At 38.5% G+C, this 27,409-nt stretch overlaps 1 protein-coding gene and 1 long non-coding RNA gene across 14 annotated transcripts in view; one reads left to right on the top strand and one right to left on the bottom strand.

The window, feature by feature from the left end:
- PTPN13 (protein tyrosine phosphatase non-receptor type 13) overlaps positions 1–17,398 on the bottom strand; it is a 202,668-nt gene extending 185,270 nt beyond the window's left edge. For all 9 annotated transcript variants that reach the window (XM_077882792.1, XM_077882784.1, XM_077882787.1 and 6 more), the window contains exon 1: positions 17,264–17,398. The gene's annotated coding sequence lies outside the window, so the exon portion shown is untranslated. The remainder of the gene's footprint in view (positions 1–17,263) is intronic.
- A 559-nt stretch (positions 17,399–17,957) lies between these two features.
- Positions 17,958–27,409, top strand: part of LOC144304290 (uncharacterized) — an 84,960-nt gene continuing 75,508 nt past the window's right edge. For all 5 annotated transcript variants that reach the window (XR_013371209.1, XR_013371208.1, XR_013371210.1 and 2 more), the window contains exons 1-2: positions 17,958–18,091; positions 25,115–25,189. This is a non-coding gene — a long non-coding RNA (uncharacterized LOC144304290). The remainder of the gene's footprint in view (positions 18,092–25,114; positions 25,190–27,409) is intronic.

Raw genomic sequence — 27,409 nt, 5'->3', positions numbered from 1 at the left:
GATAAACTAAAGTTTAGAAACTTTTGGAGCTCTCCTATCAGATACTTTTTACACCACCACAAAGAAAGCATGTAGGCCTACTGAAAGAGCTGATTCAGAGGAGAAGAAAAGAAACTTTGTTAGCAGTCACCAACAGTTTGGGGCTCTGTAAATAACAGCTGTCAACTAAACCAAAAGACAATTTTTAAATGCACTAAGAATGGAATAGAGAGTTGGTCAAAGATTCTTAATCACCATACCTTAATAAGATCATTACTTCTAACCCTGAACTAAAGGTTATAAATAATTCTCACTATTAAAATGTAAACAGGCTTAAGGGACCAGACTGACAAGAGTCATAATGCTGCCTCTCCCATTTAACTGTCTATATTACTTTGGGCAAATCTCTCAGTTTTCTTACTCGTAAAAATGAAGATAATAGTAGTATCTACCTTAAGGCTGCTTTGAGGAATTAAACTTTTACTACATGAAACAGTATACTTTATAAGTGTGTATGTTATTATTATTATCTAAACATCCTTGTAAATCAATAACCTAACCCTCAAGTACATCTTCTAATTGTCTAAAGCATTGGCTAAAAGAATATGATGCATTATAATAAGTAAGCCTTTTCAATATTAAAAAAAATTTCACGTAAAATATAATCTGTTTCTCAACAAAACAATTCTATATGTCATAGCTCTTCAAAATCTAACCTTTCAACTCTTAAAACAGGTTGGTTTTCCCTTACATATCACCATTTAGATATTTTTGGTTCTTTCTGGTCTTTTCTAAAATTAAAGCTTTCATATTTGTATTCTTTTTGTATTTACCCAAAGAATACAAAACTACTAATTCAAAAGGATACATGTACTCTGATGTTTATAGCAGCATTATCTATAACAGCCTAATTATGGAAACAGCCCAAGTGTCCATCGACTGATGAACAGATAAACACACAAATACACACACACAGACACACACTGGAATATAAGCCATAAAAAAATGAAATCTTGTCATTTGCAACATGGATGGAGCTAGAGTATAATGCTAAATGAGTGTGTCGGAGAAAGACAAAAACCATATGATTTTACTCTTGTGTGGAATTTGAGTAACAACAATAACAACAACAAAGACGAGTCTTCGGAGGGGGAGAAAAAGAGAGAGGCAAACCAAGAACCAGACTCTTAATTATAGAGAACAAACTCATGGTTACCAGAGTGGAAGGGGATGGAGGATGGGCTGAATGGGTGACTGGGATTAAGGAGTGCACTTGTGATGAGCACTCGGTATTGTCTGTGTTGACTCATATTGTACACCTGAAACTAATATAACACTATATATTAACCAACTGGAATTTAAATACTTTAAAACATATATGAAATTAAATAAAATTATATCTCAAAAAAGGTGTTTTATTTTAAATCAGACTATAATTAAAGATTTATGTTAATCAGACTATAATTAAAGATAATGTTAAATACATTTAAAAACAATTTCTACTAATTTTAAATACATAAGACTAGCTTCTCTATTTTCATTTAATGAGCAATGCACATTCTCTAAATTATGTAAGAAAAAAATGAAAGTTTTCATAAAAATAAAGCAAAATAAAAACTATGGTTTTAATCATGCTTTACTATGTTTTATCTTTTTTCTATTTAACATATTTCCATGACCTTTGTTTGTTTGACTGTTTTTTAAAGATTTTATTTATTTATTCATGAGAGACACAGAGAGAGAGGGAGAGAAATAGGCAGAGGGAGAAACAGGCTCCTCACAGGGAGCCCAATGTGTGATTTGATCCTTGGACCTGGGATCATGCCCTGAGCTGAAGGCAGATGCTCAACCACTGAGCTATCCTGGCATCCCAACATATTTCCATGTTATAAACAACCTCTTTTTTAACTGAATTTTTGATGATCACAAAATTCCATTGTAAGAATTCAGAATAATTCATTCTTCCTCTGTAAGCTACTTACGTTGTTTCCAATTTTATACTATAACAAAAATGCTGTGATGAGCATTTAAACATTTTTAAAACATTTTCAAGGGGCAGCCCAAGTGGCTCAGCAAATTAGTGCCACCTTTGGCCCAGGGTGTGATCCGGGAGACCCAGGATCAAGTCCCACGTCAAGCTCCCTGCTTGGAGCCTGCTTCTCCCTCTGCCTGTGTCTGTGTCTCTCTCTGTGTCCCTCATGAATAAATAAATAAAATCTTAAAAAAAAAAAAAGATTTTCAAAAGGACACTTTATTTTTTTTAAGATTTTATTTTTTTATTTGACAGAGTGAGAACAGCAGGAGGAGAGGCAGAGGGAGAAGCTTCCCAACTAGCAGGGAGCCGGATGCGGGGCTTCATCCCAAGACCCTGAGATTCTGACCTGAGCCACTCAGGTGCCCCAAAAAGACACTTCATTATTTTTACTTTACTCAACAGTTTATAGGAACTTGATTGCTATGAAGACCACACGTTAGAAGGAGACCCCAGGGAAAGAAAGCTGAAAGGAAAATACACTACCATTCCAGGAATGACTGTTAAAAAAGCTCATGAACAATTTCATAAATTTAAATTCCAAAATAGACAATGGAGTTCTCTTACACATTTTCTATGCAAACTGAGGTAATTTCTTGCCCTTCCTTGATATTGTTCATTTTAAAAGATACGACTCACATGAGAAGCTAGGTAAGATCATTAATTCGAGCCAAACAGATTCAAAATCCCCGTTCCACTACCAGCTAGCTAGCTGTGTGACCTATGACAACTCATTAAGTCTCCCTAAGCCTTAATTTTCTCATCTATAACATAAGAATAATAGCATCCATCTCACAGGATTGTTATAAAAATAAATAATATTCTATGCATCTGATTCTTAAGATAGTGCCTAGCATGTAGTAAATACACAAACAGCATTATGTCATTTAAGTGTTTCCAGTTTTCTATGTTTTGGTGGTTTCAAAGACATCATATATATATATATGATCTGTGTGTAAATTATTGGCTTAATCTACAGATTATGATGGCACAGATGCATATTTACAAATTGCTATATTATGCAGTTAAGTTTTAAAATACTGTTCAGTCTAAAAAGCTAATTGTCAAAATATAGAGATATGAAAATTTTTGTAAAGTCCCTCATTACGATAGTAAAAGAGGATTTAAATAATTTTTAAAGGTTAAATAATAGTTTTAATGGAATCATAAGAAATGAATTTCACTGTTTATACAACATACCATTAAAATATTTCTCCTTTTAAGGTGCCTAGGTGATTCAATCAGTTAAGCATCTGCTCAGGTCGTGATCTCAGGGTCCTGGCGTCCAGCACCGCATCAGGCTCCCTGCTCAGTGGAGAGTCTGCTTCTCCCTCTCCTTCCACTCATGCTCTCTCTCTCTCTCTCAAATAAATAAATATTTTTTTTAAAAACTTTTTCTTCAGACACAATAAATTCTTTTTCACATGATGAAAGGTCAAATATACTTAAAGGATGCTAAGTGAAGTGGGAGTAATTTATAAGCTAGAGTGACATTAATTTTCCTAGGTTTTTGTTTCCCTTATAGCTATTTGGTAATATAAAAAAGCAGTAGAAAAGGAAAGTGCACCAGCCACCACTATGCACACTTTATTAGTCAAGATAATGACAATCCGTTAGGCCACTTAGCCAGATAAGATACTATTTTTACAGGCCTACATTGACTTTTGTTATTACTTAACAATCAACTAAGTGACTTTAGGCAATCCACCAACTATTTGTAAATAGCCAAGAGATTTAGTATTATGTTTTTCAGAAATTAAAGAATGAAGCCAGTCCTGAGTTGGTAAAATACAAAATATATTTTTAAATTATACTTCTATATCACATTTGATATAGTAGATAAAACATTTATCTGAATTAAAAATGGAAAGAAGGGTTTATTTCAAAACGTTTTAGGAGTTGCTATCTGCCAAGTATAATGCTAACTTCTAAGAAGAGGATTAAAAAATCTTTTGTGGCAAAGGCAATTTGCAGACAACATTCCCAATTAATTTTAAGTTTTGAATCCTACTGATAACTATAATCATAATAATTAAGTATAAAAGCTGACAGGAGGGGATCCCTAAGTGGCTCAGCAGTTTAGCGCCTGCCTTCAGCCCAGGATGTGATCCTGGAGTCACAGGATCGAGTCCCACATCAGATTCCCTGCATGGAGCCTGCTTCTCCCTCTGCCTCTCTCTCTCTCTCTCATGAATAAATAAATAAAATCTTAAAAAAAAAAAAAAAAAAAAAAAGACAGGAAAGTCACACTAGTGGCAAATAACCCAACTACTATAGCAGAACACTAAACAGGATGAGATCTTATTTATTTTTATTTATTTTTTTAAGATTTTATTTATTTATTTGAGAGAGAGAAAGAGAACACGAGGCAAGGGGAAGGGGTAGAGGGAGAAAAAGACTTTCTCACCAAGCAGGGAACCCAATGCGGGACTCAGTCCCAGGACCCCAGGATCATGACCTGAGCCAAAGGCAGGCGCTTAAACAACTGAGCTACTCAGGTGCATGAGACTTTTATTTTAAACACTTTTTCTGAATTTATAGTTTAGATAGCTAATTTTAAACATAATTCCCAGGCAGCCCAGGTGGCTCAGCGGTTTAGCGCCTTTGGCCCGGGGCGTGATCCTAGAGACCTGGTATCGAGTCCCAGGTCGGGTTCCCTGCATGGAACCAGCTTCTCCCTCTGCCTGTGTCTCTCATGAATAAATAAATAAAATCTTAAAAAAAAAATGTTATAAATATAATTCCCAATCCCAGATTAAATGAACCAAGCACTAACTAAACTACAAAGCATTTTCAATTGAACATCAAACATACTTTAAAGTCAAGATCTTTTGTCAGCTTGTCTTGTTAAAGTGGTAGATAGCAACAAATGATAAATATATTTCCATCCATAGTTGACTTAGCTCAGTAAGAAATAAGAAAAATTACTTCCCATTTGACACAATCCTCCTCCTAGCTTCAGTGAAGTTTCCTCATTATTCTAGGCTTCATATTCTATTTGACCATGCAATAATCCTTATACTTACTTTCCATTTTCTGTCAATGTGGATTTAGGCAATCACTGTTCAAATTATTCAACTTTAAAAAGACAGGGCCTATAAATCCTTTTTTTTTTAATTTTTTATTTATTTATGATAGTCAGAGAGAGAGAGAGAGAGAGAGAGAGAGAGGCAGAGACATAGGCAGAGGGAGAAGCAGGCTCCATGCACTGGGAGCCTGATGTGGGATTCGATCCCGGGTCTCCAGGATCGCGCCCTGGGCCAAAGGCAGGCACCAAACCGCTGCGCCACCCAGGGATCCCTAAATCCTTTTTTTAAAAAGATTTTATTTATTTATCCATGAGAGACATAGAGAGAGAGGCAGAGACACAGGCAGGGGGAAAAGCAGGCTCCCTGTGGGGAGCCTGATGCTGGATTCAATCCCAGGACCCCAGGATCATGCCCTGAGCTGAAGGCAGACGTTCAACCACTGAAACACCCAGGTGCCCTGGCCTATAAATATTTTATCAATATCCCATTACTTTCCCAGCAATGATGATTTCTATCTGAACTTTGCCTCTCTCCTCAAACTTCATATTCTTCACCACTACCCAAAAATCATACTTAAAAGCAGGTAATCTTGCCCCTTCTGACAGCACTTTCTTAAGATAATAGCATTAAGTGTGAATTCTCCTACACCACCTTATTTTCGTGTCTATGCATCAACAGGCCTACATCTGTCTTCATAGCTTTGCCTTCAACCTTACAGAAAAGTTGCTCTCCTGTGACTAATGCTAACAATTCTACCTAGGGCTCATTCCTTCCCATCCAGAGCCTCACAAAAGGAAATTACTGTTTCAATTTTTCTGGTATCACTTCCTTTAGAATCTGTCATTTTACCATCATGTCTTAAAAATATTTTTTTTCTGACCTATGAAATCTTCTAGATCATCCAAATATCACCTGTTTTGCCACCAAATGCTATCCTCCATTTCAATTTCCTTCCTATTCCCCTCCTTATCAGTAAAGTGCTGCTTTTGAAGGTAATAACATTCTATTGATCATACCATTCTTTTTCTTCTACTTTTCTTCAGTCATCTTTCTTTGGCTCCCTGTGGCATCTGGCACCTTGGCACCAAAAGGTCGTATATTCCCTGACAGACCTTCCTAAATGCACTTCTTTAGCATTGCACTTCCCCAGCTCTTTTACTCTTTAGATACTTCCTTCCCTGTCCCAATACTTCCCTCACTTTCACAGGCCATCTTCAGTGCTTCTTAAAAAACCTCCTCTTCTGAATCTACTCACTCAAATCTTTTATTCTGTTGATAACACCATGCTCAGTCCCAGACATCTAAGAAGATCTTCAAAATAGTGTCAGGCTCTAGCCCCTATATGAATTCTGATAGAATCAAGCCACACTTTCTTCCTTAACAGTTTTCTTGTACTTATTCACTGTTTTCTAATATATATAAGGGTTTCCTGTCTGCATTTTAAGCCTAGATTTTAAGTTTTTTTTTTTTTTAAGATTTTATTTATTCATGAGAAACACAGAGAGAGAGAGAGAGAGAGAGGCAGAGACACAGGCAGAGGGAAAAGCAGGCTCCATGCAGGGAGCCCGATGTGGGACTCGATCCCGGGTCTCCAGGACTACACCCTGGGCTGAAGGCAGGAGCTAAACCGCTGAGCCACCCAGGGATCCCCTATTTTAAGGTTTTTGATAGGAACTATTTTCCTTTTATTTTTCAATATTTCTCAAAATACAGAAAAAAATTCTGAACACAGAATAGTCAAATACTTTACAGCTGTATAACTTTTTTTTTTTTTTGTAAGATTTTATTTATTTACTTGAGAGAGGGAATGAGCAAGAGAGAAAAAGAGAGAGCACAAGCAGCAGGGGAAGAGCAGAAGGAGAAGCAGACTTCGGCTGAGCAGAAGCCCTATGTGGGTCGGGGATTATACCTGAGCCAAAGGCATTCAACTGACTGAGCTACCCAGTGCCCCTGGGTAGCTGGGTAAATTTACTTATTTAGACAAAAACCAAGACATTCAAAACAAAATAAATTTATATTACTTATAAAACATTTTTAATTGTGGTTATTTTAACTATACTCAATCCTGTAGGTATTTTTTTCTACCAATTTCCATATTTTCCACATATTCAAAGGGATATGGCAGGTTTGCTCACTTTATTTCCTTTAAAATGTCAATCAATTTAGCCTTAACACCACCTATATGTAGCTACTATGTCTATAAAGATCTTACATAGAGGCACCTGGGTGGGGCAATCAGGCACCCAACCCTTGGTTTTGGCTCAGGTCATGTTGGGTTGTGAGATCAAGCTCTGCAACAGGCTCCTCACTTAGCATGGAATCTGCTTGAGATTCTATCTCCCTCACCCTTTCTCTCTCTCTAAAATAAATAAATAAATCTTTAAGAAAAAAACAACAATAAGTAATATAATAAATATCATAAATTTAATAATAAATAATAAAATAAAAACATCTTACATTAAAAAAAAAACAATCTGATAACCAAGGCATAGTCAATAACCTAATCAAGACAATATATACTAGAGAGGCTAAAATTTAGATGATAAATGCTTTGTCTCATACTTTTGTCTCATGATTATTAGTCATATTTCTGGCTGGTATTTCCCCAATACATATACAGCTGAAGCGGGAAGTGAAAAGGTAAAGAATTCTTGTAAGCTGATTCACTGGACACAATCATTTTGTACGTGTAATAACTCAGGAATAAAATTCACAAAACCTTATGAGGTAGGTATTACTATATCCATTTTACAGATCAGACCCAAGATTAAATTTATTTTTTTTCCCCAAGATTAAATTTCTTATCCCAGGGACACCTGGGTGGCTCAGTGGTTGGGTGCCTGCCTTCAGCTCAGGTTGTGATCCTGGGATCTGGGATGGAGTCCCACATCCGGCTTCCTGTGAGGAGCCTGCTTCTCCCTCTGCCTATGTCTCTGCCTCTCTCTCAGCCTGCATCTCTCATGAATAAATAAATAAATAAATCTCTCATGAATAAATAAATAAATCTTAAAAAAAAAGTCTTATCCCAAATGCCTCTAATTACTAAGAGCTAAATGCAAATCAAAGATTACCTAGATTTAAACTGTGTTCTTTCTACTACACTGCTTCCTAATGTATGTCTGAATGTGAATAAATCATAACACAACCTATAGTTTCCACAAAAGCTAAAAACTTATAAAAAATGAATACATTAACTCTGTTTTGCTAAAGGTCAACCATAACTCAATTTAAAATGTCAATGATAAGTCAAATACTAATTTTTAAAAAAATTGTGTGAAGACATATTATTACAAGAAATTAAGTATCAAACAATACAAACTATAAAAGTACCAAATAATTTTAATGGCCATGATCCAGCCTGCACAGAGAATAAATCCCGTTTCTTAAATATCTTCCAGGTCAAGACACTTTCATTAACATTATTTATGGTTAAATATCAATTGGCAAGTCAATAAAACCAAGCTCCCTCCCATCCCCCAAAAAACCTAGCATATGATCTATAATTTATCTTTGCATACTACAACGAAATTCCACTAAACTGGAAACAAATGGAGATCAGCTGTTAAGAACTCTGGCAACAATAATTGAATCCTCAATATTTATTCTACTTAATTAGTTTTGGGATAGCCAAGTTATCCAGCAAAAGACTAGAACTCCCTGCTTCCCTTGCAAGTAGGGGTGGCCAGTATAAATAGAAGTCACTAGGTAGGACTTTCAAAAAAAACTTTTTGAAAGTATCTGACTTATCTGAAAGGCACACCTTTTTTTGCCATTTTCCCCATTTCTTCCATATTCTGCCTGCCTGGAAAGACAATACATTTTGAATAGAATGCTGGTAGTCATTTTGTGACCACAGACCATCTTGAGGATGAAGGCCATGCACTAGGATGTGGAGAAGAAAAAAAGATATCTGAGTTCACTGCCATGTCCTGAAACTCCCATACTTGCTCTGGAATATTATGTCAGAGAAAAATAAATCCCTATCTTCTTTAGGCCACTGTACCTTGTACACAGTATTTAGGTCTCTTGTACTAGCAATCCAATGCAATTTCTAATTGTAAAAAGCAGAACAAATAATTCATTGCAGTGGTCTTGGATGGAGCAAACACAAAGAATATCTCAGGCAGCATTTCCCATATCAGCGCTCCTTTTTTTTTTTCTTCAAAGATTTTATTTATTTATTCATGAGAGACACAAGAGAGAGGGGCAGAGACATAGGCAGAGGGAGAAGCAGGCTCCCCACAGGGAGCCTGATGCGGGACTCAATCCCTGGATCCCGGGATCATGACCTGAGCCGAAGTCAGACACTCAACCACTGAGCCACCCAGGTGTCCTTCAAATCAGCACTCCTATTATGAGAGATGCCAAGACATCTGTACTTGCTGACAAATAAATGAAATTTAGTTAATTAATAAGGGAGATTAATAAGGCATACTAGCATATTAAAGGTTCTAAAAGTGTTCATAGTATTAGTTGGGAAGTATGCCCATAAATACATTCTAAGCGATTTTAGTCTATGCCCTACAACACTCTCAGGAGCACAGCAACAATTTCTAAAAAATTTACAGTATTAGCTAATAACTGTGTGAGACTGTGAACATGTACATTTAGATATACTAGAATTTATTTTTTAATGTACTAGAATTTATATATCTAAGAGGATTATCTTCAAAATAGATACTTTAGAAAAATACATACCCTTGTCCTCAAATATAATATCAGAAACATTTCCAGGACTCTCTTTTCTAATTACATTTAGAGCCATATTTTAAAAATCACTTCTTTTACTTTATAAGCACTTTTCATTTTAATTCAAATTATATTCCTTAAACATTCCCCTTTCTAAAACAAGAATAAATCTATTATTTAAAGGAATCAAATCTATTCTCAAAGAGGTGTGCCACTAAAATGGAGATTCAAAAAAGCATGCTACGTTTCAAAAGTAACTCCAAAACAGGAGATGTTCTAAAAATGGGTAGTTTGAAGAGAATGACATTTATTTTTATAAGTTCCACAAAGTGGCCAAAAATCAGGCACACATCACCTACACCAAGAAGCGCAAGTAATGAGTGAAAGAAATATGTAACTCAAGGAAAAAAGTAGTGCTACAAGCTCAGACAAAAAAGCACATTTAAGTTCACATATTACTTTTACCCAGTGTTAAAAAAAACCAATCTGTTAAAAACCACAGTATACCAAAAATAATAACAGCTAATATTTATAAAATACATACTTTGCATTAGGTACTGCTCTAAGTGTTTACATGTATTAACTCATTTTGTCCTTAAAATAATCCCATAGTCCTGATTAGGGATCCCTGGGTGGCGCAGTGGTTTAGCGCCTGCCTTTGGCCCAGGGCGCGATCCTGGAGACCCGGGATCGAATCCCACGTCGGGCTCCCGGTGCATGGAGCCTGCTTCTCCCTCTGCCTGTGTCTCTGCCTCTCTCTCTCTCTCTGTGACTATCATAAAAAAAAAAAAAAAAAAAGAGTCCTGATTATTATCCTCATTTTGCAGATGAGGAAATTAAAGTACAATGAGGTTAAGAAACTTGGACAAATTTGGGACACCAACAGTGTTGTTTTTTTTTATCCATTTAGTTGGAAGAACAGTATTACTCATTTTTCATTTAAACCGTGGTATCTCAATACAATCTTAAAATTCCTTTGAAGTTAGAAGTCTTGATGTATTAACATAAACACTGAGAAAGAGTCAGTTGTAATCTTACTTAAAAACATAACTCAGTATGGTGTTCATCAGTTACACCATGAGAATGATATATTATGTGGCCACACTAAGATGCTTCCTTTTATTTAAGGATTAAAGGAAATTCCTATTAAATTTTAATAATGGAGAATACAGTCTAGATTTTTCATTCTAAGAATTGTATCATATGAGTTGTGGAGGGTATGTTGACTTGAATTATAACTGAAGTAATAGTATTCCTGCTACTGTGTAATAGCACATTTCCTTTTTGCTAGTAATTTGTATACATCTCAAAGCAGTGTCAGAATTTCAAAGTTCTGATTGAACTGAGCTGAATGATAAATATCGGCAATACAGTTATATCTATCAGACTTGATAATTGATCATTCCTGAATTAAAGTTTCTATTATATTTATATACTTTTTTTTTTTAAGATTTTATTTATTCATGAGAAACACAGAATAAGAGCAGAGACATAGGCAGAGGGAGGAGAAGCAGGTTCCATGCAAGGAACCCGATATGGGACTCGATCCCGGGGAATCCAGGATCAGGCCCTGAGCCAAAGGCAGACTTTCAACCGCTGAGCCACCCAGGTGTCCCTATATTTATATACTTTAATTATCAGGGTTTTGTTTTGTTTTTTGTTTGAACAAAACACCTATTCTAGCTTTCATGAAGTACAGCTATAAGGATCTATTTTAGCTTTGGTAGATTTTCACACAATACTTAGAAAACTGCAATACATTACATTTGAAACACTGTCTGACACTCATACCTTTAAGTATAGATACTAGCATCAGAATAAAATTAAAACAGACTGGGTGAAGAGTGAATTAATACTATGTTCAAATAATTTCATAAAATTACATCTCAGGACAGGTCAAGAATATGAAAGACACTGAGGCGGGAATAAATCAGAACCTTACAATAAGGGAAATTCTTGTACCAAAATACTGATTATTTTTTACTTCAAAACTGAATTACATTATTTTCTCCAGAAGAAATATCTGACCACACTAAGACCTAATGTAATCAATCATTTCTTAATAGTTTAAATGTTTATTTTAAAAATTACACTTTTCTAGAAAAAAACGTGTAATACTTAGCAGTGCTGAGAGAAACTAAATTTCTTAAGAGTTCCCTTATTTTTAAAAAATGCTTAGGCTCTATCTTTCTTCCAAAAACATCCAAAACAAACAAACAAAAACACCAACTTTGAATATTTCTACCACATTCCCAAGTTATATAAATTCTAACTTTAAGTTATTCAACACGTAAGTTTCATTTTTGTTCCACAGGCTACATTAGATCTAAGTGGGAAAGCATCAAAACATGAAAATGATAATGTACACAAAACATTCCATCAGGCATCCTTTCAACAAAATAACTCATTATTCTGGATGCAACTTGTCTGATCTGAGTAGGTAAAAAAAGAAAAGCATGTGTTTATGTTAAAAAAAAAAAAAGTACCATCTACCAATAGAAAAAAAATACTTTTAATTTAAAATAAAGTGTTTCCGTGTCTACTCAGAACACCCTAAACCAATAAAGAAAACTGGTATTTTAGATGTTAGGGGAGAGGGTATACAAGTCAGAGGGACTATACATATGGTACAGTTTATTCTAAGCTGTGCTACAGTAGTTAACAAATGGTAAACACCAATAAAATTCATGACATCTATTAGCTTCCAACCACCTCAAATTGTTTAGGAACCTCATTTTGTGTTGAAGGGGATGCTTTCCCTAGTGGGAAAAAATAAAGTCTCTCATGTTATGTTTATGTTAGAACTAATATGATCATTTTCTAATGGAAAATTCAATCATATGACAACTAAGAGTCTTCATAATTAAAAGAAAAAAAAACCCCAAAACACCTTCACCAGATAGAAAAACCTTGAAGCGAATTCCAACACTTGCAAGGAAATGATGACTTTCTCTATTTCCTGACTTGAAACTGTTGTAGTACACGAGAAATTAAGCCATTGGTTAGATTCAGGGCATACAGATACAAATAATACACACAAGTACATTGAAGTTCCACGTCTCAGTTAATTTTGAAAAGGAAAAACTTATAACTAGGTATAGCAGATTGGGAAAAGATGTAATATAAGCATCAAATATATGGTATTTCTCTGCATTAGAAAAAACTATCAAAAAGTATATATTTTAAAGTATAAATCTGAAGAAAATGAATATACACACCCATTTCAGATGTTGAGAAAATGGAATATAAATTTCAAAACCTCTAGGTAGTATATCAAGTATACTATAATAAAAAGGTAAAAATTTTTAAAAACTCTTCAGGTAATAACAGAATTTTGTGATTACAGAAAGGTTCCATATCTGAGCTGCCCAATATAGCAGCTACTAGCCACAAGTGGCTACTGAGCACTTCAAATATGATTAGTGGGAATGAGAAATTGAATCTTAAATTGCATCTAATGAAATTAACGTAAATTTAGCTACATGTGTCTGGGACTACAGCATTGGACAGTGCAGCACTAAGGAAGTAGAGGGTAAATTTGTACCCTAAATTCTGATTCAAATAGTAAAAGTCTTGTAGATGAGCAGATACATAGATGCTTCTAAGACATAGTGTTTTTTTTTTTAATTTTTGTGATTTATGAAGAGGAAAGAACTATGACATAACATGAAAACGTTGCTGCATTTATGGGGACAAATTTTCTATACTCATCTTCTAGAGAGGACTAGAATATTGGTTCACAAGTTTGCTCCAAGTTGTAATTTCTGAGGGAGCTCCAAAAATATGGATGCCTGGGTCTCTTCCCCCACCACGCTTCTGGCTTTATTGGTTTGGGTTGAGTCCTGGGCATAAAAACTTTTTAAAGTTACCCTGGTGATTCTAACATGCAGCCAGAGTTCATTATTACTAAACTTGAAAGAAAATGAAAAACTCTTTATTAAGCATAGACACAGTGTGCAACTAAAGACATTTCTTTGCTGGTAAGCAAAGAGGGCCTTGGACCACCCAAATTCAAATCAAAACACCTGAGGGCTATATATGAGCTACACATTCTAAACACTCAGAAATACAATCATAAATTTTTGTTATCACTGTATGTTATTCAATTATGTAAAAGAGATTAGAAAGGAACGAAATGAACTATTGAGTGTCAACTTGCCTTTGCCAATTTTGTGTATATCATTTAATTTCATCCTCAACATACCTTGGGAGGTAGTTATGATTAATTTATTTACAGATTGAGGAAAGTAAATTTAAAGATATTCTCTAGAATTGGACACCTGCTTATCAGACATCCAGTCCATACTCTACAGCAAAAAGATTCTCTCTAGGGAAATTTGTTACAGCCAATTTTCACACTGGAATCAAACAAAAAAAAAAGGAAAAGAAAGAACAGGATTCAGTGGTGGAGCACAGGATAAGGCAAACACACTAAAACAGGTGCTTAACCAGCCCTGTTGCCGTATTATCCAGGTAGCTGATAGCAAACCCTGGGAAAAACAGGTTTGTCTAAGGTTCAAATCTATACCAGCCTCTAGACTAGACCATTTAGAAGTATCTGCCTTTTATACTAAGAACTTAAACAATTGGTCTCCTACTGCCTCATAAGCTATTAGATATAGTCACACATTCTTCGGACAGGATAGAACAAGATGCTTCTTCACAGCTGCCTAACACTAAACAGGAATAAGACAGGGGGTTTAAGGATTTTTTTCATTTAACCCCCTTTATTATTGGAATAATAATAATATTATTATTAAACTGCTCCTCACAGAGCAGTTTACAGACCACAGTTTTGATATGACATATTTATACTTAGTGTGGAACTTTTATTTTAACCTAGGTCACTGAAAGTCTTACATTAATTTACCTATTAAAAGCAATCTTTTAAAAACTCAGTTCCTGAGTTGTTCAATCCATCTTAATTTTCAAATTAAAGACGAAAGTTTCTCAGACAGGGAAAAAAAAGGATAAATCCAGAACAACAGACCCCTACACCCTACCTATCTATCAGCGCTAATCCTTCTGAGACTCAGTATCTTTTCTCCTTTACAAGGCCCCTACCAAGTAAAGTGACATTAACACGAGTCACATTTACTTCCATCAGAGGCTAGAAAGGAGAATACCTTCAACTCACTGTTCTAATTAATGGCACAGACTTCTTCCCAGAGCATATTCCAAAATAAGAATATATTGACAAGATTAACTCCTAAATGCACTGGCTTGGTGTATGGTAGTGTTTCTTTTCAATTTCAAATGCTATTAATTACTATTTAATTATACCACAAAAAATTTCTTAATTTCTTTAAAAATCATAAATACTTATTTAAAAAGAGGAAGCAGTAGCAGTAGCTCATCCCCAGTAGTCCTTTCCTTCAGTATGTGTGGAGCTGGGCAATTGGATGAGCTTGGAAAAAATATGTTCAATTGCTATAAGTGAAGCTACAATGCACCCCCATCCAATCCTTGGCCTATTAAAAGTGGAATAAGGTAAGAACTTGGCATGCTTTTTCTTAATAATAAAGAATACATAAGCTCCATTCATTAAAGAATGATACCTATGATCTACCCAGAAACAACTGATTAGCCAATTCCCACATTCCCTTCCTTCACTGGGGGGAGGCCTCCAGAAAATTATAATGTTAAGTTCTACAACTTCTGATCCCTATTACAGTGCCAAAATTCATCCCTTAAATTGGCATTGGTTTTTAATAATACGTGTTACTCGTGACATGAAAAGTTATTTATGAATATTTTTGGAAGCTAGTAATCACCCTCTGAAAACTAAGTAGGCCTTACATCCAAGTAAACATTTTGGCGGGGCAAATGTAAATTCAAAAGACAAACCTTAAGTAATGGTAAAAGTCTAGTGCAACTTTACAACTCCCTAATTGTAAAGTCAAAGTCACTACAAATTAATCTTTTCTTAATAACTAACCAGAGATATTTTTCCTAGCTTCAATTCCAGCTTCCATCCTACCTTCTCCCCCACACAAACTCCCACAGAGCCTCTAGAACATCAAAGTTAGAACACAATGTGATTCTGCAAAGGTATAATAAATTTAGGATTGGTCGATAGAGCAGTTAGTTCGCCTCTGAGTTTACTTGAATTAATACAAGCATAAGCTTAACAAAAAATGCTGATATTAAAAGGAGAAGCAAGGCTTATCAAAGCACGACCACAAGCAGCCAGTGAGCGTGATGCAAGTTTTTTCACTTTGATCCTGCTAACCCAAGTCACCACGAATTCGAGAAAATACCAACACTTGTTTCATATTAGAGCGGCTTTTCTTTATTTCCCCATCCTCTGGTTAAGTCTATAGATGTAAACGTTTAAGTCTTGCTAACTAGTTACGAGGGCCCTTCAGACCGCAGATCAGGTGTCCCACATTTTGTTCAGGTCCCCGCCTTGAAAACAAACCCGATTGCCCCATTTTCTGAGAGGTAAACTCAGCTCCAGGCAGCTCCCTATGAAGTCACCGCGTTTGTTGTTTCAAAGATGCAATTAAACGACCAGGACACAAGGCTGTGGAAGAGATTAGCTGCAAGTTGCGTGGAGGTGTCAATCATACGGGCAAGGCCAATGAACACCGCATTGCTCCAAATCTAGTTTATTTATTTATTTTTTTTTTTTAAAGATTTTATTTATTTATTCATGATAGTCACACAGAGAGAAACAGAGAGGCAGAGACACAGGCAGAGGGAGAAGCAGGCTCCATGCACCGGGAGCCCGACGTGGGATTCGATCCCGGGTCTCCAGGATCGCGCCCCGGGCCAAAGGCAGGCGCCAAACCGCTGCGCCACCCAGGGATCCCCCAAATCTAGTTTAGTGGCAATATTTCTCCCCATTCCCTCTTCTCCAGTATATTCGCAACACGGGGCAATTAAACTTTGTAAGAACTTACTCGACCTTAGCAAGCTTTAGCTTTCCGTACTAAGAATCCTGCAAAGAGCAAAGGCGGGGTGGGAGGGGGGTGGCGAGATTTAACAGAGGCAAGGAGAAGAGAAGCAATAAAAGAGCTTGCATCAGGCAGCGTCTCTCCCTCGGCCCGTCTTCCTCCTTTCCCGCCCCCTCCGCTCTGAGCCCTTACACACACACATTCTTCTGGGCGGCCTCTGACCACAGCATGTCCACAGCCATTTACAGAAATTAGAAACAGACTCCGGGATCCCCTCCCGTGGCCCGCACGGCGCAGAGCCGGAGCAGCACGACGGGGCGAGGTCACCCCCTGCTACCTCCCAATCTCTGGCTCCCCCAGGAATCCGGCCTTCCTCCGCGGAGAAGGCGGATCCACCTAATGCACAATGGAGGTTCATCCCATCCTCCCCCATCCTCCCATCCCGGCCACCCCACCACGGAAAGCAAAGCGAAGTTCGTTCTCCCGCAGGGCCACAGAGGAGCCGGCTCGGGGGCCCAGGGCAGAAGCTGAGCGAGCAGGGGGGGGGCGGGGAGAAGGCGCAGAGGGAGCGCGGTGCACTTTGCTTTGCGCCTCTGCAGATGCACGCCAGAGCCCCGGGCCGCTCCCGTCCTTACCCCGTCTCCCGGAGACCCGGTCCTGCTACTGCGGCGCGAAGCAAGGGCCGAGGGGACGCGGCGTCGGGGCGGGCCGCCGGCTGCAGCCTCGGGCGCCGAGGGCCACCGCCGCTTCGCGGAGCTGCTGCGGGCGTGCGCCGGGGGAGCCGAAGAAGGAGCCTGGGGACGGGGGGAAGGGGAGCCGCATCTCCTTCTCCTCCTCGCCTCGGAAACGCCCCTCCGCGGCGGCCCCCGCCGACCGCCGGACCCCGGAGCGCCGAGCACCCTCTCCGCCCTCCCGCGCTCGGCGCGCCTCCCAGAGCCTCTGCAGCCACAGCCTCCGGCGCGGGACGGCGCGGGCCGGCTCAGCTCCTGCAGCGGGCTCCGAGCGCTGCCGACCGGGCCGAGGCGGAGCGGGGGGCGAGCGAGCGCAGCGCGCCAGCGAGACGGGCGCCGGGGGCCGCGAGCATGGCGTGGGACCCTCGCCGCACCACGGCCGCCGCAGCTACTAGCACAGCCCCCGCCGCGCCGCAGGCAGCCGCGCGGCCCCGCCCCCGGCCCCGCCCCCCGCAGCCCCGGCCCCGCCCCCCGCAGCCCCGGCCCCGCCCCGCGCAGCCCCGGCCCCGCCCCGCGCAGCCCCGGCCCCGCCCCCGCTGCCGTCACTCAAGCCCGCCCCCTCCCGGCGCTCCCCTCCGCCCATTGGCCCTCCCGGCCTCCGGCTCCGCCCCCTCCCGGGGGACGAGATCGCCGCGGAGACCTGCGCCCCGGTTCCCATGACAACCGGTGCCCGGGGCCTCGCTTTTCGGGTTGTGGCCGAGCAGACGCTCTGGCAGATCGCGGGGCTGCAAAGTACCTGTCCCCCTGCAGTGCGGACTCCTAATTTCAGGCCAAGTTGAAAACGCAGCCGGTCGCCCCCACGCCCCCACGTTCCAACTTCAGAAGCGGGACTTTGGGGCCCTAGGGAGTGTGAGGAAGAGGGGAAAGTGTCTAACTGCTTGCTCTTCCCCTGTGAATCTAGATAGCCCCGCCCCGCTCGCCCTCCCTTGCCTCCAGCCTTGTTTCCATATTCTCCCCGGGCGGACTGGGGCTTTGCAGGGGCGAGGAGAAGAGGGAAGGGAGGGCAGCGCTGCGCCCGGTCGGTGCAGCAGTGCAGCAGCGTGCAAACGGCGGGGGGCAGCGCAAGCAGGCTCTGGGCGCATCCGCAGAGCTGTGCGGGCAGCGCTCGTCAGCCCCATATGCCCTCGGGGAAACCCAAATCCTCCTATTTTTTGTAGGGGGGGGAAGTATGTAAATTCTTAGGTTAAAAGTCCTCTGAAACTAAGATCATCCTCAAGTTAAAAAAAATTAAGTGAAAGGTTCGACGTAATCGAATAAAATAAAGAATATCCATTTTTCTATAGTATAGGACTACACATTGCCACTTGGCAAAGTTATGTCCTGGTAGCTATTCCCCCCTCCTGCAGACAGAAGGATTTGGGTTTCAACAATGAGCAGGGAAGTCTTCCTGAATTCAGGAGCAAACACTATCTTGTCATCTGAGTCTCAAAAGTTTGGGTTTATTCTCAGAGGTCTAAGGGAACCTGGTCCACTCTGGATAGGGTGGGTACCTGGGGGTACATGGGGTCCTGGGCTGATAGTGTTGTGCCCCAGGTGAATCTAAACCTCATGGCTGCCTCCAAAATGGTGAGATCTGAGGCGAAATTAAAACTGCGATCCTGGGTTCCCTAGCCCCCTGAGGCTGCTGTACATGTATGATGAATGAGGGAATTAATAGTAATGATTTACCTTTGGCGAGCACTTGACTTTTCATTATCTCATTTACTAAATGAATAACTGTGATGGATGTGTTCAGTCAAATATGCCTTGCAAGTATGCACCGAATGTAATTACTCACAGCGCTAAATACAATGGAAAATGCACAGCAAAATTTTAAGATAAGGTCCTTGCCCTCAGGGAGCTAACCACAGAGAGCCTAAGAAAGAAAAGTAGCATTCTTGAAACAATTTGAGATTATGGCTAGAATGTGCAGCCAAAATGTAGCAGACGAGAGAAAGGCTGTGCTGGGTTGAATGGGCTGGATTAGTAAGATTAAGGAGCCAGAGGAATTTAAAATGGCCTTTTAAAGGGTAGGTAGTGGGATGAATGACATGTAAAAAGACAATTGAAGGAAACAACATTAACCAAAGTGCAACAACACAAAATAGAGTGGTGAAAGTAAATAACAGTGAGAAGGCCAGCCCAGTTGAACTGGAGACAGAAGTGAGGGATGGGAACCCTTTCCCCAGTCCTTCCCTTATTTTCTGAAATAGGAGTTTTTAAGTGTTCTGATTCGTGTATGACAAGGGTTAAGGTTGAACATCTGCCTCGGCTTGCCACTGAAAGAAAGTTCATGTATTTATTAGAAAGAAAAGCAAATCCATAATACTTGGAATAGCTTGCAAGTTCAAGTGGGAAAGAAAATATAAAAAGTATAGTGTTGGAAATTTTCTCAAAAGTAGACAAACCAGTGTTGTGAGCATTGTTTTTTTTTGTTGTTGTTAAGTCCATTTCAGGCGGTTGCCCTCAAGGCTTTTTCACTAGTAATCCTTCTGTATGAGGTAAAAGGCTGGTTACACAAAAGAGAAATCTACAAGTTAATCTCCTTTTGGATATAATGTAAAATTAAAATACATAAAATACAAGTAGAGCCCAGAACTATGTTACAAATGCTATGGCAAAATTTAGAGGAATTATGGTATATAGGAATGATTCAATAATAGATTCAATAGTATATGTATATAAGAATGATTCAATAATAATACATTTGGTTGAGAATATATTAATAAGTCAAGGAAGAAAAAAAATCTGTATGAGTGTTTCAGGTGATAATGAAATGAATTTTGTAAAATCCAGCCATCATTCCTTAAAAACTTTAAAAGAATTTAGAATAATTTAACAATATATATTTTATACCCAATCCAGAAACTTGTTTTATAATGAAACACAATTATTCGCATTGAAGTCAGAAACATGGCAAGGGGGCTCATTATCATACCATGAAAGGATATGATAGATATATGGAATAGAAATCCAGTGACATATGGAATAGAAATACAAAATTAAATACTGAACATAAGTTAGGATTGTCATTTGTTTGCTAATTATATGAAAACTCCAAAGATCAATTGAAAAACTCTTAAAAGGTAAAGTGAACACCAATAAAAAATAAATTTATTATAAATAAATAAATAAATGAAAAACTCTTAAAAGCAATAAAAGATGAAGTAAAGTAACCAGTTTTAAAAATTAACATCAAGAGGGCAGCCCAGGTGGCTCAGAGGTTTAGCACCCGCTTTCAGCCTAGGGCCTGATCCTGGAGACCTCGGATTGAATCCCATGTCAGGCTCCCAGCATGGAGCCTGCTTCTCCCTCTGCCTGTGTCTCTGCCTCTCTCTCTCTCTGTCTGTCTCTCATGAATAAATAAATAAAATCTTTAAAAAAAAAATTCAAAATCAAGGGATCCCTGGGTGGCTCAGTGGTTTAGCGCCTGCCTTCGGCCCAGGTCGTGACCCTGGGGTCCCTGGACCGAGTCCCGCATTGGATTCCCTGCATAGAGCCCGCTTCTCCCTCTTTCTTGTATCTCTGCCTTTCTCTGTGTCTCTCATGAATGAATAAATAAAATCTTTTAAAAAAAATTAACATCAAAATGGAGAATTTTCCCATGTACAAACCATAGTCAGAACATACAATATAAAAGGAATCCTATTTATAATAACCACAATTAAATAGCTAGAAGTGAATAGTAAAAGAAATTAATAACTTACTTTAAAGATTTATTTATTTATTTATTCATGAGAGACACAGAGAGAGAGAGAGGCAGAGACACAGGCAGAGGGAGAAGCAGGCTCCATGCAGGGAGCCCAACATGGGATTCAATCTGGGGTCTCCAGGATCACGCCCTGGGCTGAAGGCGGTGCTAAACCACTGAGCCACCGGGCTGCCTTAAAACTTACTTTAAATGTGAATTTATGAGACAAAAATATTTGAATAAAGAAGAGATAGGGTGCCTGGGTGGCTCAGTTGGTTGAGCATCTAACTCTGAGCTTAGCTCGGGTCATGATTCAAATCCTGCTTTGGGCTCCAATCTGGAGGAAAAAATTTCCTTTTTTAAGGAAAAAAAAAGAAAAAAATCATAAAAAATAAGAGATATACTTCCTCTCAGGGGTGTAGGTGGTACAGTTGGTTAGGCAACTGACTTTGGTTTGGGCCCCAGTATGTTCCCAGGTTCTTCACTTCAGGATCATGATCTAAGGGGCGTGAGATTGAGCCCCAAGTTGGGCTCTGTGCTGGGTGTGGAGTCTGCTTGAGATTCTCCCTCTCCCTCTGTCCTTCCTGCTTGTGCTCTCTCTCTAAAATAAACAAATAAATCTTTAAATAAATATCAACACTCAAACATCATATAGTATCTTTTAAAAGTAATCTATATATCCAGTACAATTTTAATCAGATGTCTAACAATACTTTTGGGAATTCGAGAACATAATTTAAAAATTCATTTGGAATATTAACCTTTTAAAAATAACCACGAAGATCTTTAAAAAAAAAATGAGGAGGAAGTACATTAAAAGCTATTAAATTATAAATCACAATGGTTAACAGCAGGCTTGACACCAGATCGCGCACAATATAAAATGGTTGACTACAGTATATACTAAAGGAGGAACATGCATCATTAAATAAACAGTGTTGAGAAATTTATTTCTTGTTTATCTTTTCAGACCCACACATACACATATTCTTTTTTAAAGTAATGTTAGCTCAAATCCTTATCTAACACATTTTTTAAAATTTTGTAATATCCTTTGATTTCTATTATCAGATCCTCTAGATATGCCTAGCTCTTTTGAATGGTTGTATAGTATTCTGTAGCTTGCATGTGGCATAGTTGACTTAACTTCTCCCTTTTTAATGAACACATAGGTCATTCCCAAACTTTTGCTATTCCTTTCAATTTGAAATACATTTCTTTGTACCTGGTCTTGTCTTATATGTAAAGCAGAACTGGAGGCTTAGCTTCTAGAAGTGTAATTGCTGTATTAAAGAGTAGGCACATTTTACATTTTGATAGGCAAAATCAAGTTGCCCTCGGGACACCTGGGTGGCTCAGCAGTTGAGCGCCTGCCTTCAGCTCAGGGCGTGATCCTGGAGTCCCGGGATCCAGTCCCACATCAGGCTCCCCGCAAGGGACCTGCTTCTCCCTCTGCCTGTGTCTCTACCTCTCTCTCTCTCTGTCCTTCGTGAATAAATAAATAAAATCTTTAAAACAATTAAAAAAAAAGTTGCCCTCTATAAAAGTGGTACAAACTAGTTACAGTCATCCTAATACAGATGGAAAGTTTGCTGGCACACTTTGTTTCCTCACACCCTCACCACCACAGCATTACCAAACCTTTTTGATCTTTGCTAATCTAATAGGTACAAAATGCTGTCACATTGCAGGCATAGTTTTCTGTTGCTTATTAGTAGTTTTTGTATGCTTACAAGTCATTTTACTTTCTGTTACTGAAAATATTGTTCCGTTTTTTCTTCTAGGTTCTCATGGCTTTGTTTTTCACATTTTATTCTTTGCATAAATAAGGAATTTATTTTAGTGATGGCAGCAGATACCCACTTGTCCCCCAAATCTTGAAAGAATTTATTTTGCTACATAAAATACAAAGCTTCTATATAGCAATAAAAAATGAATATTAAATTTACAAAAGAAATTCAGAAAAGCAATGAATATTTGAAAATAAAGGGGCACTTGGATGCCTCAGTTGGTTAAGTGTTTGCCTTTAGCTCAGGACACAATCTCGAGGTCCTGGGATGAAGCCCACATCCAGCTCCTTGCTCAGTAGGGCAGCTGTTTCTCCCTCTCCCCCTGCCCCACCCCGTCCGCCTCACTTCTCCCCGCTGATCCTGCATCCAAGTGAGCTCTCTATCTTAGATAATAAAATATTTTTAAAAAAGAAAGTAAAACAACTGTATAAAGAAAACATTAAAAATGAGGTGTCTGTAACTATCAAATGGGAAAACATTTATATATATATAATATACATAAATATATAATATATAAATATATTAAGATTTATTTATTCACTTGAAAAAGAGAGAGAAAGGGCACATGCAAGAGCAGGGAAGGTGGTGGTCGGGGATCAGGACAGAGGAGAGAGAGTCTTAAGCAAACTCTGCTGAGCTTGGAGCCTGACACAGGACTTGATCTAAGGACCCGGAGATCATGACCTGAGCTAAAACCAGGAGTCCACCAGGTAACCAACTGTGCTACCCAAGTGCCCTATTTTAAAAAATCTTTAAAGACTTATAATCTTCGGTACTGGTGAAAACATGTGGAACAGGTACCATCTCATGATTGTTGGTAGAATTATTGTATTTGGGAGTACAACTGCAATGTCTTTCATAATATATAATGTTTATATCTCTTAGCTTATTCCACTTAGGAAATTTATCATATTGAAATATTTACATATATGACCAGAGATGTGATCAAGAATATTTATTGCAGTATTGTTGGTAGTCATGATTAAAAACAAAATGTCCTTAATAGTAGAATGATTAAATAAACTATGATTGTCCATATGTATTATCCAGTGACAAAATCAAATTGCCATACAAAATAATATGATTTCTGTTCAAAAATACATACATCTAGGGGAGCCTGGGTTGCTCAGTTGGTTAAGTGTCTGACTCTTGATTTCGGTTCAGGTTGTGATCTCAGGGTCCTAGGATCCAACCCCAAATGGGGCACTGCACTTGGCACAAAGTCTACTTGCCCCTCTCCCTCTGCTCCTCCTCCTGCTCTCTCTCTCAAATAAATAAATAAAATCTTTAAAAAAATACATATATCTATTTGTATGGCAATATTTATAACAACAATGGTTCATCTGAGGATTAGAATTACAGTAAACATTGCATTTCTGAAATGTTTTTACTTAAAATCTTTATAGCATGTGTGTGCTACTTTTGTTACAAAAGGTCTAGGATATTAAGAAGACAAACTGCCAGCTGTAAAATAAATAAGTCCTGGGGAGGTAAACTACAGCATTGGGACTATAGTTAATAATACTGTATTATATATTTGAGAATTACTGAGAGTAGATCTTAAAAGTTTTAATCACAAGAAAAAAAAACTTTTTTGTAAATTAATTAAATAAAAAATTCAGTTGCTCAGTCCCACCAGCAAGTGGCTAGTGGCTCCTGAATGGAATAGATACAGAACATTTCCATCATCACTAGAAGTCCTTTTGGACAATGCTACTTTAGAGTCTAGCATAGCTGATTTCTCTCTTAAAGACTAAATAAAAATTATTTCTCTTTTGCCAGCTTCTGTAAACAAACAAACAAAAAGGTCAACAGATGATCACTATTAACATAAATTAAATAGCTGGCCTTAACACATTTTTCATTGGGGTCCTGGACCTCAGAATATTCATCACTTATAGACTAACCTGTGTCACACTCTAAATCAGGAATATTTTATGTGGGACCCATGGACCACCCCTTAATGGACTCCTTAAGATTATATTTCAAGTACATGTATTTGTGCATTTTTCTAGGGAAAATATCCATACATTTCAACAAATTCAGAAAAGGGTTTATAGCTTTCCAAAATGTTAGGATTGTGTGCTTTAAATGCCAATGATTTAAAAATACCACCTTTACCTCAAAGGTTGAAAAGAATTCTAGGCTAATCTAAATCTGTAAATAGCAATGTTTTCCCAGCTGGCTTCTTGTGTTCATCTCAATATGAAATATTTGTATTCTGGCTTGTACCAACTGTGTTAGTGTTTTTCCTCCTTTAAGCCCAGAAACATAATTATCCTTTTTTGCTTACAGAGTAAGGACTGTGATGGGAACTTTGCCCAGAGGAGAAGCAGAAGCAAGATAAGTAATCTACCAAAACATGAGCAGGTAATTGGAGCACAAAGTCTGACAGTGCTTAAGGAAGACTTTGTGAGACAGTACTGACACTTCCAAGTGAACCAAGAATTAGCTAGGGAAAAATGCATCAATGGAAACCAGATAGGACTACAATTACCCTCAGGTCCACTGAATAAACAGGTTATTTTCTTTTGGTGGTAGCTGAAGTCTCTTTAGAATGTGAGAATTCCCCTAGGATGTAGAGTTACATGACAGCAATGGCACAGATAACTCTAAACATCGGGAGGTAGCCAGGTAGCTGAGTACAATGAAAGAACACAGCATTTGCACTCAAAAGACCTAAGTACAAATCTTGACACGTCACCTCACTTCTTTGAGTGTCATTTTCCTCATTTATAAAGTGAAGGAAATAAAAATAGCTGATATGTCCCACACATAATAGCCTGTAATGTTCTTTCAGAATTCAATAGGATTGAATGAAATATGTGTATGAAAACTGTAAAGTGCTATTACAGAAAATCAAACAACGATAAAAGCAAAAGGTATGCAGATTTTTGAATTAGTGTTCTAGACTTATTGATTTTTTTTTAAATAGTCTCAGTCATTCTGAAGAGAAACTTTAAAAAATATTTATCAGGTAGTAGGGCTAGCTAGTCCTGTGAAAGGTTAAGTTTGAAAAATTTGTTGTGCTCCTGTAACTTCCACTTTTCTTTACCAACAAGATTCTTAGCTCTTTTCCAATTTTCCCCTGCTGGCCCCACATTGACCAGGCCTTGTTAGTTCTCTGATAGGGCTGGTAATGTGTTAGGCTAAAAACATTCACCTACTCCTGCATTTTCCTGTTGCTTAATGGCTCCCCCGGAGCCACAATAGTTCCTGAATGCCTCAGCTAGAAATTCTCATTTTTAGTTGCTAAAGAGTTAAACTGCAGAAGTGCCAACTTTAGAATGTAGAAGTTAAAATTCACCATACCTTCCAGCTTTCTCTCTCAGCACATTGGTATAATCTGATTTATCAGATTAGGTAGTTGTCACATTAAACCCTGAGGGTGAGAGATACTAGAGAGGTAAATTTTAATTAACAAAGGGAAAGAAGGAACAAGGGAAGCCAGTTTCGGTATGAGTGAAAGAGAAAGAGACAGGGAGAGAAGAATTTGGTGGGGGAGAGGTGTGTGCTGTGATGATGAGCTGCTGGGCTGATGATACCAAGGGAGGGGATCACGGAAGTATGTGTAGTACTAAAGGGGTGTGGCACTGAAGTCAAACTGCCTAATTCACTGTTTTTACTAGGGCTGGTCCCGTCTCTGACTCATTTCTACTACTTGCCCTGGCAAGTTATGTAACTGCCTATTCAGTTTGGTGGGAGGGAATAAGGCAAAGAAGCATAACCCTTCTATTTTTTGAAACTAAGCCATGTGCAAACATACACAAAGTAATTTAATGTGAACATGCTGTCATCTAAATCTGACCTATAGGGACTTGCCTTAGGATTCATGACTGCTAATCTTAATTTTCTTAAGTGTTCCCAGAAATGGAGACCAAATCAGAAATTAAGCTTTCTAGTTTAAGCTCCATTTTAAAGAGGGTGATTTCACATTGTCTGATGGTAGTGAGCTGCAATGCAAGAAAGTTGATCATTAAAGGCTTTGTTAGGTGGAGTCAGAGTGTTTAATAAAAAACAAAGTATCACTTCACAAAAAATTTCTTTTTTTTCTTTAAAGATTTTATTTATCCATTTGAGAGAGAGAGAGAGAGTGTGAGAGAGAGAGAGAGCATGAGCAGGGAGGCGGGAAGGGGGAGAAACAGTTGCCCTGCTGAGCAGGGGACTCCATCCGAAAGACCCAAGCCAAAGGCAGATGCTCACCCGACTGAGCCACCCAGGTGCCCCTGTAAAACATTTCTTAAAAGTTGATTTTTACATTTTATCCTATAATGTCTAATAGAAAACATAGGAGGAAAAGTAGTCTTATCTGCAGGCACTGATTATCAATTTAGGGCCAAATTCTGACCTAGCATATTCCTATAAATGAGAGAAATGCTGGATCTGCCACATTTTACAATCACATGAGGAGAGGAAATTTCTTAGAGAGTTGAAGTCTTAGGATGAGTAGTCTTCAGTTCACCTTCAACTTAGAGAACTATTAAAAATTATACATACATATGCAAATTAAGTATTTTATTTTTACCAAACCCCTATCATTATACATTCATTAGTCAACCTTTTGATGTTGAGCCAAGGCTGTTCTGACCA

This window comes from Canis aureus, chromosome 33 (assembly GCF_053574225.1).
Source record: "Canis aureus isolate CA01 chromosome 33, VMU_Caureus_v.1.0, whole genome shotgun sequence".
Lineage (NCBI taxonomy): Eukaryota > Metazoa > Chordata > Mammalia > Carnivora > Canidae > Canis > Canis aureus.
The sequence above is the reverse complement of the archived record's forward strand: the minus strand, read 5'-3'. Positions and strand labels throughout refer to the sequence as shown.